The following is a 12,741-nucleotide window of genomic DNA, read 5'->3' as shown; positions in this document are numbered from 1 at the left end:
TGATTGTGTATGAAACATTGATAATTTGGTTTTAAACTGTATTCCTCCAAAAAGAAATAAGATTAATGTATTTTATTTACAAACAACGAAAATCAAACAGAAAACCTGCTGTATTTTAAAAAGATAAAATTATTTTAATAATCTGGGATATCAATTTCTAATGCCCCCTTATTAAGGCATACATTGTCCGTATCCAAGCGATTTTACAGATCTATTATTACCCGGGTCTTTAGAGGGATGTTTCACAGAGATTAAGTATGACTTTGAGTCACACTTAAATGCCTAGTTGTGTGCAATTATTTCATTCCGCAATAATGAACCTATTTAGTATAAAAGGCATTGGTCAGATAATGCCAAGAGGATGCACATGTTGCATATCATGACATGTAAGCGTCGGCATTTAAGTGTGACTCTAAGTCATACTTAAATCCTTTTGTTTGTTCTTTTTTTGAAACAGAAAAAAGACAAGAACATTATCATAGAAATTATATTTTCAATGCTCAAAAGGTTGAGCAACCGCGAATCTCTCTTGATCACAGCCCGGGGGGGCCACTTCCATTGACGAGTGGATACCATGCGCGACCATGGGGTCTCGAAAAGCACCCTATACACGTAATTTCCATATTCTGAAAATGCACCCCTTAACAAGTATTGGCGTGTGAAACCCTACCCTTAACAAGTATTGGAAAAAAAAACGATACTCTTGGCTAATATTTCCTGAAATGAACCCCTAAACAAGTAGGCCTACAGGAATGTTTTATTGTTATGTCACGGGCCCTTCGGTCGTCGGTCTTACCTTTTATATACACATCATTTGGTTTAGTACGACCCCACATTCTACACCTCGCGCAAATCGGGACTCTAAACACGTAGTGTTGGGGCAAAAAGGACATCCTTTATAAAACATTTTAATTTTGTTTTATCATCCCCGCAAATTTGACCCTAAACACGTAATTTTCATAGCGAAATAGATACCCTTTTTTCATTATTTTTGTGTTTTTGACACCCTTATCACGTTACGTACGTAACGTGCCCTATCTTGAAAAAGACATCCTTTTTACATGTTTTTTGGGTCGCGCATGGTATCCACTCGTCAATGTACATGTAAGTGGCCCCCCCGATCACAGTTAAAAGCTTTGAACCATAGATTAGTAGAGCGGATTAGCTCCAAAAATCACAACAATTGTGCAAATTTTGACTAAAGCATGAAACTTTCACAAGTATTAGTATATGCCGTAAGATTTATTTTAAAGATGGGAGGTAAATTTTTAAATGCCATTTTCGGCCGTTGCCATGGCAACGGATTAATTTCTCCAAAACAACATACATTCCCATGTAAATGGTAAATAAACATGATATAGATGACCAAAATGATAATTTTCAGGCTCCCGATTGAATACATATGAAATTTAGAAATATTCAAGATCATCAAGATAGTTCCGATTGGTCCGTTGCCATGGCAACGGCTTGTTTTTTCCCCAGAAAAAAAAATATTTGTTTGAAAAACCTTGTAGAATATGATTTATCTTTAATTTCCCATAATTTTACAGTGCTTAACAAAGATATTTTGGTTGCTAAATGTGTAAATTACATCTCAAGCCATTGCCATGGCAACCAAATATAATCTAGTTTACAAAAATAACATGGTTGACAAGACAATGGACAGGTGGAAAATACAATTGGAATTGACATTAATCTGTATGCTTAAGTTTTGACCCCCTCATTTGAACAAAATATACAAAAAGTGTTCTGCAGGAGTTCTTTATAAAGATAAAAAATTATATTCCCTTGGTTATGCTTGAATTAAATTTAAAAAGGAACAATTTTACAGAGGGCCTGTTGCCATGGCAACAGCTTATTTCTCTCTAGAAAGGTAAAAATATTGATAAAAATGTAGAATACATGTACGGTATGATCATCATTCCATTTTCCCAAATTTAAAGGTACTAATCGAGATATGTTTGTGACTAAATTTATAAATATAACATCTTAAGCCATTGCCATGGCAACCAAATAACATCTGATTTTTTTTAAAAGTGGATGATAAGGTTAACAACAGGTGAAAAAAATACAATGAATATTAACTTAATGTACATGCGTAAGGTTTGACCTACTCAACTAATTTAGGGGAAAATAATACAGTCAGTGTTCTGCATGAACTAATTAAAATGATAAACATTGATGTTGCCTTGGTAATACTTGAATTCAATGATAAATATCAATGTTCCAAATGGCCTGTTGCCATAGCAACGGATCATTTACCCAAGAACAGTACCAGTTTTGATTTTAAAAAGGACTGTATAATCTGATTTTTCTTTCATTTTCCTTAATTTTAGGATTAGAATAGATATGTTTGCTGTTAACATGCAAATAATATCTAAATCCATTGTCATGGCAACCAAATAACATCTGATTTGAAAAAAAAAAATAACATGGTTGACATGATAATGGACAGGTGGAAAATGCAATTTATAACAATTAACTCAAGGTTTGACCCAGTCATTTAATTTTGAACAAAGATTACAGTGTTTCGCATTAGTTCATTAGAATGATGAAATTTGAGATTGCCTTGGTAATGCTTGAATTTAATGATAAATATCAATGTTGCATATGGGCCGTTGCCATGGCAACAACTCTTTTTTCCCCAAGAAAAGCACCAAATTTGATCGAAAAACAGTTTAGAATCTGCATTTTGTCATAAATTTCCCCTAATTATAGGGTGTAAAGCATAGCTATGTTTGCTGTTGATGTACAAATAACTTAGGCCATTGCCATCAATGCCATGACAACCAAATAACATCTAATTTAGTGGCTTAATTTGGTTTCTATTCAATGGTTTTCAGGGTGAAGTAGTACATTGGGACTAGTTACAAGGACAGCCAGTGGTCTGACGTGTCCAAAACCCTAAGACGGCTTCCAAAAATGGAGTTTTAAATGGCTGTTGATATATAAATGGACATAGCTCATTTCATATCCGTCTGAGATATATGATTTTGGTGTATAGACCATGGTTTCAATGGTCAAATAATACACTATGACAAGTTGAACGGACAGTCAATTGTCCAGTATATAAAAAATCAAAGATGACTTCCAAGAATGGAGTCTAAAATTTCTGTTGCTGCATTGAAAAACGTAGTTTGTTTGATATCCCGGAATGTGTTTATGTCATGGTTGAATGGGTCAAATAATACATTAGGACAAGTTACAAGGACAGTCAGTGGTCAAGTATGTCCAAAAATCCAAGGTGGCTTCCAAAAATGGAAAAGCTCCTGTTACTAACAAATGGACATATTTCGTGTAATATATGCCAAAGGCATATTATTTTGATATCTAAACCATGGTTTGAAAAGTCAGTAAATACATCATGTACATTGGAACAAGTTACAAGGACAGTCAGTAATCCAGTATGTCTAAACATCCAAGATGGCTTCCAACAATTGGAGTCTAATCGGAGTCTGTTACTTTAAAATTGACATAGTTCATTTAAAATCCACCAAGTAAAAATATTTTGGTGTTCACACTTTGGTTTCAAGGTTTAAAAAATATGTTTAGACTGGTTACAATGATATCCAGTTGTCCATTTTTTCTTTAAAAATCCAAGAGGGTTTTCAAAATGGCGTCTAAAATGACTTCTATCACTCAGAAATTATCTGAGTTCATACAACATCAACCTGTGAGAAATATTTTTGGTGTCTACACTGTGGTATGAAGGGTCAACTATTACATTAGGACAAGTAACAAGGATGATTAGTTATCAATTTTGTCCAAAATCCAAGGTAGATTCTAAAATTACATCAAAATGGGTGCTGTTGCCAACTCATACCTGCTTGCATTTTGAATGTAGGCACCAAAATTATTTCTCACAAGTGGACAGTGGCGTAACTACGGGGGGGCATGGGGGGGCACGTGCCCCCCCCCCCCCAATCGGCTGGCCAAAAAAAAAAAAAAAAACGGGGAAAAGGAGAAAAAGAGGGAGAAAGGAAGAGAAACGTAGTGGGGAAAGAAGAAATTATTGTTCATTGAAATGTTATATTATATTATGTTATGTTATATTACATAAGAAGCATTTTTTCATAACGTTATGAAACATTATTCGCTAAGGGCCTATGTCTTCATTGTTCCTGGTGCTCGCATAGACTGTTTAACGGGATATATGATCCTGTTGTACTAAAACCTCCCGTTTTCAAAACAATATACACCAAATATATTTCCTCGCAATTCGAGTTATTATTGTTTTATGTAGTGACATTTGCTTCTTTTTCATGACTACTTAAAGTGATTGCCCTATTTTAAGGTCTTAATATAAAACATTTCCTGTCCGTGCTAACGTTCGCATTAGTTGATTGGTGAGATGTCTGCTCTTCATAAATTCCTAAAATCTGTCCTTAAAATGTCAATTTTTCTGATCTGAATATCAAAACTTTTCAGCTCGCGCTTCGCACTCGCATCATTTGGTTAGTGAAATACGTTAGGTCTTTGTGAATTCCTACAAACAAGCCTTAGAATGCCCCTCTTCAGGTGTGAATTACAAAAAAAAAATCAGCTCGCGCTTCGCGCTCGCAGTATTTGATTAGTGAGATGCGTATGATAATCCTGATTACAATGACTACAAAAAATGCTTAATGTGTTCAGATGTAATTCTAACAAAATCAGCAAAGGATTGCACTAGCATTAGATGACTATGCTGAGATATTTATACTCTAAATGGATTCCTAAAATATAGTCCTTAAAATGTCCCTGTTTGGGTCAATGTATACAAAAATTTCAGCTCGCGCTTCGCGCTCGCATTGTTTGTTTAGCGAGACAGATCATGATTACAAAAAACTTGCTTATAATGTCCTTTTTTAGGTCTGAATATTAAAAATTTTCAGCTCGCGCTTCGCGCTCGCATTATCTAATCAGTGAGATACATATCTGTTTAATGGCACTGCTTGTCCTTAAAATGTCTTTATTAGGTCAGTATACCTGGCAACTGAGCGCGCTCCCTAAGTGACTCGAATTTTTTTGCTGGTGCCCCCCCAATGCCGTGACCCACGGTACGCCACTGCAAGTGGATATTACATCCACTTCAAAGTAACAGTCGTCATTTTAGAATCCATTTAAGGAAGCCATCTTGGATTTTCAGGCAAAATGGACAATTGTAACCAGTCCCAAAGTATATTTTGATCCTTGAAACCCTAGTGTAGACACCAAAATAACATCCCCAGGTGTATTTTTGATGTACTATGTCCAATTTTAAGTAACATTAAAACCCCCATTTTTTAAGCCATCTTTGAATTTTTTGACACAATAATGACACCTGACTGTCGTTTCAACTTGACCAAATGTACAGTATTACTTGACCCTTTTAATACTAGTTTAGACACCAAAATCATATCCCCAATGTATATTATTAATGAACTATATTATGTCCATATTGAAGTACCAACAGTCAATTTAGACCCCATTTTGAAGGCCATCTTGGATTTTTTAACATACCAGTCCACTGACTGTCCTCGTAACTTGTTCTAATGCATTAATCCATGGTTTTATGATTATGGTTAAGACATCAAAATCATATTCCCCAGACAGATATTGAACAAACTATGTCCTAATTTATTATTTGACTCTTGAAAATATGGTTTAGACACCAGAATCACATCTCACAGGCGGATATAGAATGAACTATGCCAATTTTTAAGTAACAACAGTCAATTTTAGACCCCATTTTTGGAAGCCATCTTGGAATTTTGGACATACTAGACCACCGACTGTCCGTGTAAGTTTTTCTTAATGTATTATTGGCCTTTGAAATCATAGTTTAGACACCAAAATCATATCTCACAGGTGAATATAAAATGAGCTATTCCACTTATAAGTATCAGCAGCCATTTTATAATTATTGCCCTTTGAAATCATAGTTTAGACACCAAAATCATATCTCACAGGTGAATATAAAATGAACTATTCCACTTTTAAGTATCAGCAGCCATTTTATAATTATTTTCGGACATACCTGTCTGTCGTTGTAACTTGTCCTAATATTATTAGACTCTTGAAACCAATTATTTAGAGTCAAAATCACTTCCCCAAGGCCAATATGAAATGAGCTACGTCCACTTAAGGTATCAGCAACCATTTTAGATTCAATTTTTTGAAGCCATCTTATGTTTTTGGACATTCCAGACCACTGGCTGTCCCTGTAACTTGGCCCTATGTACTATTTGATCCTTAATAACCAATGAATAAAAAACAAATTAAAGCCATTTTATGAAGTAATGGATGAGTTGTGGATTTTAGCATACGGCAGCCAGTGAGGGCACCATCTTGGATTTTCCTGTTACCCTGGAGTACTTAATTTTTCTTTTCAACCTTTAAATTTTTTAAATATTTTAATAAGTCTACTTGTCATGTAAAATTAGCAGTGAATAGATTATACTTCATGTTGATTCCATTCAAAATCATGTTAATCTAAAAATTATCACAGCATTTCAAAATCTTCTTCGTCAAAATCAGTAGTGTAATTTGGAGGGGTCCAGATATGATGTATCGAGTGAAATGTATTTTTAAAAGTTGTCAACTAGCCCAGCGAAAGAGTAAGACCTTCGAAATTTTTCATTTTTTTTAACAAAAATAAAATTTTGGGTATAGTATTCGGAAAATAATCATATTTTATCCATCTCTCTTTCACTTTCTCTTTATTTTTTTCTTGGTAATTATTTTTTTGGGGTGGAGTAGGATTGCAGAATTCCCGGGAATTTTCTTGATGGAATCTTTTCATGGGTATAAACGGGAATTTTGTGTGAATTTTTGGAATTTTCGGCAATTTTCAAGAAATGATGGGAATTTACAAAAAGTAACAATTTTCTATGCAGAAATTAAAATGCATACCCAAGGCAACTGTCAGTTTTTATCATGGTAATGAACTCATGCGGAACACTGTATTTTTTGTTCAAAACTTAATGACTGGTCAAACCTTATGTAGATTAAGTAAATCTTTACTTTACATTCCACCTGTCCATTATCATTTCAACTGTGTTAGTTTGTTTTAAAAATTATATCTTAAGTGGTTATCATGGCAATGGCTGAAGATGTTATTTATTTATTAACAGCAAGCATATATATGCTTAGCTCCCTAAAATTGGGGCAAATGAAATAAAAATCAGATTTTACAATTTTGTGTTTTTCAAAGATGATACTTTTCTGGGGGGAATTGAGCTGTTGCCATGGCAACGGTACATTTGAAACACTAATATTTATCATTAAATTCAAGTATTACCAAAGCAACATCATTTTATTATTCTAATGAACTCATATAGAACTCTTACCGAAATTTTTGTTCAAAAATTAAATGACTGGCCAAACCTTTCGCATATTGAGTTATTTGTAATTGTATTTTACACCTGTCCATAATCTTGTCATCCCAATTATTTTTTTTTGTATTAGATATTATCTGGTTGCCATGGCAATAGCTTCAGATGTTATTTATACATTTTGCATCAAACATATCGATGTTTAGCACACTAAGATTAGGGGAAATGCAAGAAAAATCAAATTCTACAGTCCCTTTTTAAATCAAAACTGGTACTAAATGATCCGTTGCTATGGCAACAGGCCATTTGGAACATTGATATTTGTTGTTGAATTCAAGTATTACCAAGGCAACATCAATGTTTATCATTCTAATTAGTTCATGAAGAACACTGACTGTATTATTTTCCCCTAAATTATTTGAGTAGGTCAAACGTTACGCGTATGTACACGTTAATTTTTATTATATTGTTCACCTGTTCATAAGCTTATCATCTATGTTGTTGGTTTTTTTTCAAATTAGATATTATCTGGTTGCCATGACAATGGCTTAAGATGTTATATTTATAAATTTAGTCACAAACATATCTCGATTAGTACCTTAAAATTAGAGAAAATGGAATGATGAAAAAACCGTACATGTATTCTACATTTTTATGAATATTTTTACCTTTCTAGAGGGAAATAGGTTGTTGCCATGGCAGTGGGCCCTTTGCAAAATTGTTTCTTTTTAAATTTAATTCAAGCTTTACCAAGGCAACATTGATTTTTATCTGTTATAAAGAACTCCTGCAGAACACTTTCTGTATTTTTTGTTCAAATGAGGGGGTCAAATCTTAAGCATACAGATTAAGTCAATTCCAATTGTATTTTCCACCTGTCAATTGTCTTGTCAACCATGTTATTTTTGTAAATTAGATGTTATTTGGTTGCCATGGCAATGGCTTAAGATGTTATATTTATAAATTTAGTCACAAACATATCTCGATTAGTACCTTTAAATTTGGGAAAATGGAATGATGATCATATCGTACATGTATTCTACATTTTTATCAATATGTTTACCTTTTTAGAGGGAAATAAGCTGTTGCCATGGCAACGGGCCCTTTGCAAAATTGTTTCTTTTTCAATTTAATTCAAGCTTTACCAAGGCAACATGATTTTTTATCTTTATAAAGAACTCCTGCAGAACACTTTCTGTATTTTTTGTTCAAATGAGGGGGTCAAAACTTAAGCATACATATTAAGTTAATTCCACTTGTATTTTCTACCTGTCCATTGTCTTGTCAACCATGTTATTTTTGTAAACTAGATTATATTTGGTTGCCATGGCAATGGCTTGAGATGTAATTTACACATTTAGCAACCAAAATATCTTTATTAAGCACTGTAAAATTAGGGGAAATTAAAGATAAATCATATTCTACAAGGTTTTTCAAACAAATATTTTTATTTTTCTGGGGAAAAACAAGCCGTTGCCATGGCAACGGACCAATTGGAACTATCTTGATGATCTTGAATATTTCTAAATTTCATATGTATTCAATCGGGAGCCTGAAAATTATCATTTTGGTCATCTATATCATGTTTATTTACCATTTACATGGGAATGTATGTTGTTTTGGAGAAATTAATCCGTTGCCATGGCAACGGCCGAAAATGGCATTTAAAAATTTACCTCCCATCTTTAAAATAAATCTTACGGCATATACTAATACTTGTGAAAGTTTCATGCTTTAGTCATAATTTGCACAATTGTTCGGCTAATCCGCTCTACTAAGATGTACCAGAATGCATTTAATGAGCCATTTTAGAAGTTTAATTTTTGAATGAGCCAAACTAGAAACACTAAGAGACAAATGGTTTGATAGTTGTCCAGTGCCTCATGTAATGAAATATATGTGCATTATCAGAGGAGGGATCCATAGTATGCAAATCTTTTTATATTGTACAACGCCTACTTAGCTTGTTGTACGCGAGCAAATGGGAGGCTGAATGTCAAACATTCGTACCGTTGCACAAAAGACGTACCATCCAAAATGTACCGTTGCACGGCTTTAGGAGGTGACGTCACAATACAATTTAATTCATTGCGCTCAGTAAAAATGAACAATACGCGTATAAGCCTGCTGGCTAAATGCGCAAGGCTGCCCAAGGTCATGTGCGCAAGGCTGCCCAAGGTCATGTGCGCTTGTGGGATTTTGCTTTCTGCTTTCGGTATTTTTGCTCCCTTTTCATAGATTACTATAGGGATAAACTCTTTGTTTTTTCATATTTTCGATAAATTCCGAGGCGTTGTACAACACAAATAGCGAATATTCTTATTCGTGCAATGGTGCGAGATTTCGCATTCGGTGAAAGAAAGAAACGCTCTATTCAACTCGGCTCACGCCTCGTTGAATAGAGCATCTTTCTTTCACCTCATGCGAAATCTCGCACCATCGCACTCATGCCTATTCGCTATTTGTATATTGTACGCGAGCAAATGGGAGGCTGAATGTCAAACATTCGTACCGTTGCACAAAAGACGTACCATCCAAAATGTACCGTCCAAAATGTACCGTTGCACGGCTTTAGGAGGTGACGTCACAATACGATATAATTCATTGCGCTCGGTAAAAATGAACAATACGCGTATAAGCCAGCTGGCTAAATGCGCAAGGCTGCCCAAGGTCATGTGCGCTTGTGGGATTTTGCTTTCTGCTTTCGGTATTTTTGCTCCCTTTTCATAGATTACTATAGGGATAAACTCTTTGTTTTTTCATATTTTCGCTAAATTCCGAGGCGTTGTACAACACAAATAGCGAATATTCTTATTCGTGCAATGGTGCGAGATTTCGCATTCGGTGAAAGAAAGAAACGCTCTATTCAACTCGGCTCACGCCTCGTTGAATAGAGCATCTTTCTTTCACCTCATGCAAAATCTCGCACCATCGCACTCATGCCTATTCGCTATTTGTATACTAGAGAGAGGGATTTTTTATGGAGCCCATTTATTACTCTACCAAATTTAAACCAGAATGATGAATCGGCTGTTTCCCCTGAATATCCAAGAATTTATTAATTTTTTTTACTTAAAAGCATAGTACAGTAATGATAAACTTATTGCGCTACAGAAATTTGTCAGAAATTCATACTTAAATCTTTGTGAGACACCCCCAGATAATGTTTGTTGGGTATTTAGTTTGGAAAGCTTGGGTATTCAAAAACATTATTGGAAAGGAAAATAAGACCATAAATTTAAAGAATATTTTAATAAAAAAAAAAAAGACTGCAGTGAAATCAAAGAATAAGATTATTTAGGATTATTCTATGCTATTCACACATGCATGAAATTGCTCAAAATGGGTAGCATGTGTATTACTGCCACATCTGTGTATAGTTACTTGAAATACTAAATTTTGAAAAGAAACTATAAGTCATCTGCATGTCGAATGCATAATATATTGTACAATCTTTATCCCATATTGTAGCTGAATTGAATTATCACGAGGGACCTAGGTATCCCTATTTCAATGTCTGTTGTATTAAATTTGTTTTTCTTAGAAAAGCTGTGTCGATGTATCATTTCAAATGATTTATGTAGTGAAATATTACAGACCTGTATAATGTATATTATGAGAGGGCAAGTGTCCCAAACACATTAAATATCACATTGAATGTGAAGTGACTGAAACTATTAAAATTGTGTAATTCCATTGTTATTTATTTATATTCGACAGGAAGCCCATGTCGACTACATTTCAGAAATTTCCAGTAAATTGAACAATATTATGGATTTTCATTAAGATTTTGTAACATTGAATTCAAGCAGCTCCCAAAAATTGAATGTTATAACTTTTTTGAAAATAGCTACCTTTTAGCATTTAATTAAAAAAATTAAAAATGATTAGATATACCTTTTTAATAGAAAAGCAGGGATGAAATAATGTGTCAGTGAATGCACAGATGAAACTTGTTTTTATCATCATCACCATCATAACATTTATTTTCTGAGAAAATGGTTCAGTACCTTATTCTTCTTCCTTCGCTCATCCCGGAGATCTCCAGCTGGTTCGTGTATGGTAAGGCATTGATATGGCATTGAGGGCAATCGCTTGCATGTGATGTCACTAAATTTAAATGTTAGAAATCTGTAATGCAGTCATTCTCTAATGAATATCACTATAACCTTCATTACCATGTTAATATGTTTGTCCCATATTCAGGCCAGCCAACCTTCCACAACCCCAAAAACTATTGTTACAAGGAAAAAAAAGTATTTTTTACAAAAGAGTATTCTTAAAAATTTGTCTCAACGTAAAATCGCCAGCCTGTTGTAGTGAGATCGGTGAAAAAGCATGTAAAATGACTCTACTTGAAAATTTACCCTTTTAAACATGTGCTTAATTGTAGGCAAGAGAGTTTACTTGTTCTTTTCATGCAACAAGTTACTGGCCTGACCGTGATTTTTACCGGTCTGGGACTGTCGGACCGGCACTAGTGTCACGCGCTGTGTATAATACATACTCCATGATCAGAAATTTAAAAAACAGTAACAAATCATACAAAAAAAGTATTGGTGTATTTATAGCAAAAAAGACGAACAAATACTCTATAAAGGGAATGGTTGGCATGTCTGCATATTTTAAGCAACTTTTTTAATATATACATGTAAGTCTCTTATCAAGCAACTTGACATCAAGTGGCTCTTTGTGTCTAAAGTTAAGCTTAAAGGGGAAGTTCACGCTGGCGATGAACTGATTTTGATAAAAGCAGAACAATTTCAAAATACTTTCAATGAATATGCGAGTTATGAATTTGGGCAATTCCATAAAATTATCAACCTTTTTGTAAATATGACTCCCATTTTTCTCAAGTCTTACTTCACTTCATAAACTGACCAAGTCATGGTCATTTAATAATAATAATAATAGGCATTTATATAGCGCCATCTATCTAGAAATATTCTATTCCAAGGCGCGTTGTTATTATTTGAGAACATTACAGACCGCCAAAAGAACAAGAAATCAGGGACAGAAAATTTCATGAAGGTCCCATATATAGGGGTTTGGATGTACATTTTTTATGGATTTTTTGCCCATTTGTGGAAGTTTCTAATTGGTGATGTGATATCCGAACAGCCCCCATATTCATCATCATCATCCTCACTATACCACCACCATTATTATCATCATCAACATTACTGCCACGATCACCACCACCATCATATCAACCACCATCACTTCTACCACAACCATTATCACTATCACTGCCACCACCATAGGTGGCGGAAGCGGGGGGGACATGTCCCCCCTAAATTTGAGGTGGGGGGACGATCCCCCCTAAATTTTTTATTTTTTTTTGCTTGTCAAAAAATTTTGGTAGTCCCTCCCTGAAATTTTGTTTGATAACCTTTTTTTTGTTTTTTTGGCTTGTCAATTTTGTTTCCTGTGTCCCCCCTCAAATTTT

The sequence above is a fragment of the Lytechinus pictus genome, chromosome 9 (assembly GCF_037042905.1).
Source record: "Lytechinus pictus isolate F3 Inbred chromosome 9, Lp3.0, whole genome shotgun sequence".
NCBI classification, from domain to species: domain Eukaryota; kingdom Metazoa; phylum Echinodermata; class Echinoidea; order Temnopleuroida; family Toxopneustidae; genus Lytechinus; species Lytechinus pictus.
This window is presented reverse-complemented; position numbering follows the sequence as displayed.